The sequence below is a fragment of the Oncorhynchus mykiss genome, chromosome 23 (assembly GCF_057628025.1).
Source record: "Oncorhynchus mykiss isolate SJ-2025 chromosome 23, ASM5762802v1, whole genome shotgun sequence".
NCBI lineage: Eukaryota > Metazoa > Chordata > Actinopteri > Salmoniformes > Salmonidae > Oncorhynchus > Oncorhynchus mykiss.
The window spans coordinates 894,728-903,036 of NC_143044.1; the positions used below are offsets into that span (position 1 = coordinate 894,728).

General features: G+C 38.5%; 1 long non-coding RNA gene across 1 annotated transcript; it reads left to right on the top strand.

Annotated features, from left to right (window-relative positions):
• The first annotated feature begins 5,190 nt into the window (after nt 1-5,190).
• On the top strand, nt 5,191-8,108 carry LOC149972454 (uncharacterized). The gene is made up of 4 exons (XR_016490851.1): nt 5,191-5,876; nt 6,107-6,160; nt 6,778-6,852; nt 6,959-8,108. It is a non-coding gene; the product is annotated as an uncharacterized LOC149972454 (long non-coding RNA).
• Nucleotides 8,109-8,309: the final 201 nt, after the last annotated feature.

The window sequence follows — 8,309 nt, forward strand, 5'->3', positions numbered from 1 at the left end:
CCTGTCCACAACCTCAAACAGTCACACTCCAAACTCCACTATGGCCAAGACCAAAGAGCTGTCAAAGGACACCAGAAACAAAATTGTAGACCTGCACCAGGCTGGAACTGCAATAGGTAAGCAGCTTGGTTTGAAGAAATCAACTGTGGGAGCAATTATTAGGAAATGGAAGACATACAAGACCACTGATAATCTCCCTCAATCTGGGGCTCCACGCAAGATCTCACCCCGTGGGGTCAAAATGATCACAAGAACGGTGAGCAAAAATCCCAGAACCACATGGGGTGACCTAGTGAATGACCTGCAGAGAGCTGGGACCAAAGTAACAAAACCTACCATCAGTAACACACTACGTCGCCAGGGACTCAAATCCTGCAGTGCCAGACGTGTCCCCCTGCTTAAGCCAGTACATGTCCAGGCCCGTCTGAAGTTTGCTAGAGAGCATTTGGATGATCCAGAAGAAGAGGATGGGAGAATGTCATATGGTCAGATGAACCCAAAATAGAACTTTTTGGGAAAAACTCAACTCGTTGTGTTTGGAGGACAAAGAATGCTGAGTTGCATCCAAAGAACACCATACCTACTGTGAAGCATGGGGGTGGAAACATCATGCTTTGGGGCTGTTTTTCTGCAAAGAGACCAGGACGACTGATCCGTGTAAAGGAAAGAATGAATGGGGCCATGTATCGTGAGATTTTGAGTGAAAACCTTCCATCAGCAAGGGCATTGAAGATTAAATGTGGCTGGGTCTTTCAGCATGACAATGATCCCAAACACACCGCCCGGGCAACGAAGGAGTGGCTTCGTAAGAAGCATTTCAAGGTCCTGGAGTGGCCTAGCCCGTCTCCAGATCTCAACCCCATAGAAAATCTTTGGAGGGAGTTGAAAGTCCGTGTTGCCCAGCAACAGCCCTAAAACATCTCTGCTCTAGAGGAGATCTGCATGGAGGAATGGGCCAAAATACCAGCAACCTGATCTCTGCAGTTCATCCAGAGTGATCATGGGCCTCTTGGCTGCATCTCTGATCAGTCTTCTCCTTGTATGAGCTGAAAGTTTAGAGGGACGGCCAGGTCTTGGTAGATTTGCAGTGGTCTGATACTCCTTCCATTTCAATATTATCGCTTGCACAGTGCTCCTTGGGATGTTTAAAGCTTGGGAAATCTTTTTGTATCCAAATCCGGCTTTAAACTTCTTCACAACAGTATCTCGGACCTGCCTGGTGTGTTCCTTGTTCTTCATGATGCTCTCTGCGCTTTTAACGGACCTCTGAGACTATCACAGTGCAGGTGCATTTATACAGAGACTTGATTACACACAGGTGGATTGTATTTATCATCATTAGTCATTTAGGTCAACATTGGATCATTCAGAGATCCTCACTGAACTTATGGAGAGAGTTTGCTGCACTGAAAGCAAAGGGGCTGAATTAATTTGCACGCCCAATTTTTCAGTTTTTGATTTGTTAAAAAAGTTTGAAATATCCAATAAATGTCGTTCCACTTCATGATTGTGTCCCACTTGTTGTAGATTCTTCACAAAAAAATACAGTTTTATATCTTTATGTTTGAAGCCTGACATGTGGCAAAAGGTCGCAAAGTTCAAGGGGGCCGAATACTTTCGCAAGGCACTGTAACTTGCTAAATAGCAAGGAACTTTGTGTCAATGAGATTCGTGGCTGTTTCAGTGGGGCAGCTCATGACGAACAAACTTTTTGGAAAAAAAATTCATTTAGATGTAAAGCATGACAGTATGGTACGTACACAGACAGCCTACCAGCCGTTTGTCACTAATGCCTGGGATAATGTGAGTCTTATTTGGTTCCAGTATGCTCCTTGGGTTTCAGAATCCTCCAAGGATCCTTCAGTTTTTTTTCTTCATAAAAAGGACTTCAAATCAATCTTATTTGAATTGAATGAAATATCACAATAGGTTGAAAGAAAATGTATGGTATTATTTAGATATTACCTTTCCGTTCTTCAGTGTCTGCAAGGCACGTCGCTCAAGTCCAGTGGCCTGTTCCTCATCAGTTGGAATTCCTGAAAGGGAGACTGTCACTAGGGTGACACCTGTGACTTTACAAACTACTTGACATTCAGATGATGGGCATTTTGTTGTTTATCTGAACAATAATTGAATGTTACTTCTAACAGAAAGCATGTAATAGTTATGAGTCAAAATGCACGTCCACAAGCACACACAACTCATGTCCTCCATATTAAGATATACCTGGCACCAAATCAACGAATGTCGGCAAAGAAGGTGGGTCTGTCAAGGGGCCTTCCACGGGTTAAAATCCAAATGACCTTAGGTTTTTCAACCTACTACATAATTGTACAATTGGTAATTACTGTCAAATGGATAGTTTTCCTTTTATGAATGTGTGTGTCATGCATGTTTGGCTATTCTGTGATTTTACTTTCAATTTTTACAAATGATGTGCCTAGGCGAAGTGTGCCTTGTAGGATTTATTTGCAGAGCACATTCATATAATAATTAATTCTAAGTTAAGAATATAGATATCATAACAGTCGTCAATTAATAATTTCCTTATATCAGTCTCATTCTGAATGTCGCATAATCCGTAAATCTGCACAAACCCGAATCTCACTGATCATTCCGTACCACACAAATTGATTTAATTATTTACTAACAAGCTAAATGATAATATAAGATACATACACGGTATTGGTTATTGATTAGAAACTTAATACGATGACAACAGGTCCCTAGCGGACCAACACAATATGACACACAAGATGAAACTGGTATACTTTTTTTAATCACAATTTTCTTTAACCAATTACGGTCTTTAATGCAGGGCTGGACGACAAGTTCCTTACTGTTTCCCCCTTCCACTTTTCTCTTCCATTTTTGTGGTAATGATGCAATTAGTTGGTTGTAATTTTGGGTAGAGCAGACATTTCTATATGTTTTTGTTAGCTGCATGTGTGAAATAACTCCACCAGCCCTTTAAATTATATAATTTACAAAGATTATACCTTTTTTAAATATTCTTAAAAAATAATGGTATATTATCAATTTGAATATTTGAGTTGAACAACAATATTTGTTATATTATTTGTTCTGTATTTTCTGGTGGATTAAATTGAAATTGCAACCAACTTTCTATGGCTTGTTTAAAAATTGTGATATTTGGGAGACAACTTCCTTTTCAAATAACTGAAAGTGAGCGGTTGTAATCGGAACAAAGGGAAAAGGGCCATTTTTGAACAAATTTGGTAGAGAACCAGTTTGGTAGGGAACCAGTTCGAATTTGATGCACCCATCCCGTTAGCGGGATAATTTTCGTCAACATCCACTGAATTGCAGAGCGCCAAATTCAAATTAAATTACTAATAATATTAAATTTTCATGAAATCACAAGTGCAATATAGCAAAACACAGTTTAGCTTGTTATTAATCCACCTGGCGAGTCAGATTTTAAAAAAGCTTTTCGGCAAAAGCATACCAAGCGTTTATGTAAGGACATCTCTCTCAACAGCCAAAACATTACAAACAGCTAGTAGCCAAGTAGATTGGTCACGAAAGTCAGAAAAGCAATCAAATGAATCGCTTACCTTTGATGATCTTCGGATGTTTGCACTCACAAGACTCCCAGTTACACAATAAATGTTCCTTTTGTTCCATAAAGATTATTTTTATATCCAAAATACCTCCATTTGATTGGCTCGTTTTGTTAAGAATTCCACAGGCTCAAGCGGTCACAACGGGGCAGACAAAAATTCCAAATAGTATCTGTAAAGTTCGTAGATACATGTCAAACGTTTTTTATAATCAATCCTCAAAATGATGTGGACATATTGAAGCAACATCTCAAGACATCAGTCAGGAAGTTAAAGCTTGGTCACAAATGGGTCTTCCAAAAGGACATGGACCCCAAGCATACTTCAAAAGGGGGGGTATTATTATTATTATTTTCTATTATCATTATTATTATTGTTATCATAACTATCAAACTTAACAACCTACTCTTTCTTATCTTACAGTACGCTCTGTACATTGCAATGGAAGCACAGTATGATTTCACTGAGGTATGTATAAATTCTTAAATTCTCATCACCCGTGGATATAAGTTTTTTGGGGATCCACATCCGATTGTGTGATTTTCTTTTTCAATGGAAAACATGCATCAAATTAGGCGATGGTGGTGCCTAGTTCTCCTGCAGAACTTTCCAATGCCGTAAGTCTTGAACAATATAAAAACGTTTAATTTGCATCCTTGCCAGACTGACCTGAATATATTTTCATATTGAATGTACTGTTTGTCTTTCACTAACTAAGTTCTGAAGTAGAGAGATGGAAAGATCGAAAAAGGCGGCGGAAACAAAACACACTACAGGTAGGAGTTGTCATATGATGAGTGGTATAGTCTTAAACCAATGTTTAAAACCCCCCCCCCCCCCCTTCCTCTCCAATATATTTCAGGATGATGTAGAAGACGTCCCCCCAAGAAGTCACAGCATGTCACATCAGCATCCAGCTCTGCAGGATCAGGCACTATATAGGCTATTTGCTAAAGTAAGGTGCATTCTTGTACACATATCTCTAGAGGTTTCTTTACATTACTTAATGACCACAATCTGTTTTCTTTCTAGACGATACTGAAAACAAAATGCACTGCGAACTGGGATCTGTGAACTGGGTATGTAGTCTACTGTGTGTGATGCTGAAGGCTTGATTGCATGGCAAGATATAATAGTTGTGATGACTTGTCGAGTAGTTATAAATATCACTGAAAACCCTTAAAGCAATAGTGGCTTTTGTTTGCATGGTGGTATTGTGAAAGTGGGGTGTAATTTGTCTTGATCACCCAATGAGGCCTACTCTTAATATTTATTCTTCCTTTTTCTTCAAGGATGCAGACGTTCTTCTAAGGGACACCCTAGAAGCAGCAAGGTGGTGCGAACACCAAACATTTAAAGGCACCATTTCCCTCCTTAGAGTAATTGGGATGGAGGGGGAAGACCATATTACAACCCTTAAAGAACTTTATATGATGGCCTGGATGAAGAGGAAAATATTATCCTCAAGGAACCATTCATGTTCTCGTTCCAGTTACAAGGAGAGATGTTCTATGTTGAGGCAGTTGACAACAAGAAAATGACTGTCTCTGCCTCTTTTGAGGAGCAAGAGTGAAGCCATTTTTGAGGAGTGGTCAAACCTTGTTTTTGTAGGCACAGACTACACAGTCAAAATAATAAAAACTAAATAGACAATTAAACCTGCATCATTAAACCTGCACACAATCATTTAAATATGATTTAATGTAGTCTAAATGTAATGTTTTTAATGTCATTTTAATGTAAGCTACATTCCTCTCTCTGGTTTGAGACAGCATTAAATGTGTGCATTTTAAATAGAACATTGATCATTACAAAGCAATTAATTAGGGGTTTGGTTCAGTTGCACCTGAGACTTTATGGTTTTATAAGAATTCCTTGAGTAACTGCATACTTGGTTTTATAACGTTTCCAATGGGTCTATATATACATGGGTAGGCAGATTTTCCACAAAATAACAGTAGCCTAACCTTATGCACACATTGTTTCTAGGTGTAGCCTATTAAAAAAAATAAATAGCTATGTTGAGTGTATCATTAAATAACTCTGATTCAATCAGTTGACGTTTATTTACGTAATAGCCCAGCTCACTACGCATAACTAGAGCCTTTTGTGGTTTAATAATACCTAACAAATGCGGTTAAACCTGTATTACTGGTTATTTGTAGGAGTTTCACATTGCGGGAGTAGTCTGTTAAAGCTTAGGAGCAGGAAACTTCGCTTCTCTTAAGATAAGACCTCACACACCTCTCAGGAAGGATTTACAGAGAGAGACACATGTTGTACATATTAGGGGTAAGTTCAAACTTTTTATAAAAAAAAAAACAAGGACCTTTTATTTGAGCTTCCAATTGTAGTTCATACTAGGTATTACCTATACTTTATTCTGGATTTGATAAGCAGTGCTAGACTATTGTGAAACCTGTATTTTTTCTTTAAGATCCTTCGTCATAACAAGACTTAGGCCCTTATGTGGGAAAATAAAAATGTTGACCTAATGTTTCTTTTCCATTAAACCTTTACAGATTACCATTGGCCTCATTTGCATCATTATATGCTTTTCAAATGGCCTAAAAGAGGCGAGTACTTTTTATTTCCTACATCACAAGTTTCACTACCAATACTAGTGATATTGTATTTAAAACTCCTGTTAATGCCCTCACAAAATTATTAATTATCAAAGTATAATTTTCCTTACTTGTTTCTTGAAACCTCCGGGGTACGCAAATCAAATGTTTCCTAAGAAGGAAGTGTAAACCAGAAAAGGATTCCTTATCAACCTCATCTTATCTCTAGATTTTCAGATTACACATTTTCAGTGTCTTCAAATTTGACCGTTAAGCCTTAACATTTCTATCTTTACATTTTTCCTGTAATCATTGGGGGCTCATTTGACACATCTGTAAATCATTTATTGTGCATTACCATTTACCTTTATAATTCCTTGATTTACCACTGACTGAAAGTGCCCTGGTGTGTTTTTAAAAAATTGTCAGATTATGCAACACTTCGATATATTGTGTCACCCTGCTCAAATGTTTGGAAATTATTCCCTGTCTTGACAACAAAGAAATTCATATTTTGATAAATGACAGACAGAGCCACCTCCTTTTGAAATTTTAAAATTATTATTGTTGTCCTAATCACAGTTCACTAGTCTTCATTCTAAAAGTCCATGTAACCTTTTTTTTCACAGAAAAATGCTTTGATGCGCAGAAATAAAGGTGGAAATCCTCAAAATCCTGAACACAAGGAAGCCAACAAGAAAAAGGTGTGGAGTTGATGCAGGCCACGTATATTCTGATAACACACTTTAGATAATAAAACTGTTTCATATATTCTTTAATATCGTCAAATGACATTAGTTTCTTCTGCAGTTAACTGAACAAGACTATCACTTGTTGGCCAAAGTCCTGTCCGTTGGATTGGTAGACGCAGACCCCAATTATCTTCAACACCTCAAGAACTACAGGGACCTGCGTGGTGGCACTTCCTGAAGGATCCACACACCAGGAAATGTACGGCACAGTTATTCCTGGAGCCAATCACATTTGGTACCCTGGAAAAGGGTACCATGGTGCCATGGTGCCCCAGGTTAATTATTCGATGAGCAACAGTCGTCACATTAACTAATACAACGTCCCAACACTATAATACTATTTGTTCTATGTGGTGTTTCCATGTTAGTGTGCTGTCACCCCTGTTCAAGGGTCTGTTCATATAATTACAGTCACGTTTGCTGGAATGCTCTTCCTGGTAGATAATATGCAGATAAATGAAAAAGCAATTTTTTAGACCATTCTTCCACTCCTGTGATCCCTCCCTGTATATTCCTATCCATATTTCTCCGTCAGCATACAGTGATGTCTTAATTCCAGGCCTAGTAGAGTCAAAAATATAATTAAACAATGTTAAAAGGGCTGGACTGATCAGACTTTCCTGGGCGGTCTCATTCTCCACCTCATGACTGGTTGATGGAGTTGAACCGATCAGTTATTCAATTTCCCCCCTATACCTAGTAAATGTAACTTCCTTAGAAGTTCTTCTCGCCACAATAAGTCAGAAGCTTTTTTATGTTGTCAAAGAAGACAGTTGGTCTGTGCTTTACGGTTACTGTATACGTTTCTAGGCACGTTATTCCATCTAGAGTGGGCCGATCTTTTCAGAATCCACTTTGACTGCCTCGTAACAGATTTCTGCTCTCAAGGACATTGGACAGTCTGTCTGTGACCATACGTTCCATTAGTTTACATGTGTTTGAGGTGAGAGATATTGGCCGGTAAGCAGTTGCAGATGATGGGTATTTTCCTGGTTTATAGGATACTACTACAGCATGTTTCCAGGCCTTCCCATAATCTGAGAACCATTTGTATGGAATTGTCTGATAGGTGTCAGAACATTTCATAGCATATTCGGTCTGCTTCCAGGCTATGCCCAATTGCTTAACGCTCAGCGGCAACTTTAGCATGTAAATCTTGGTGGGGCAAAATAAAATAAAACATGTTTTTATGCATGCCAGCAAAGCCACTACACAGCACTAAACAATACATTAATTGCACTATACAGTGCATTGCGAAAGTATTTGGCCCCCTTGAACTTTGCGACCTTTTGCCACATTTCAGGCTTCAAACATAAAGATATAAAACTGTATTTTTTTGTGAAGAATCAACAAGTGGGACACAATCATGAAGTGGAACGACATTTATTGGATATTTCTAACTTTTTTAA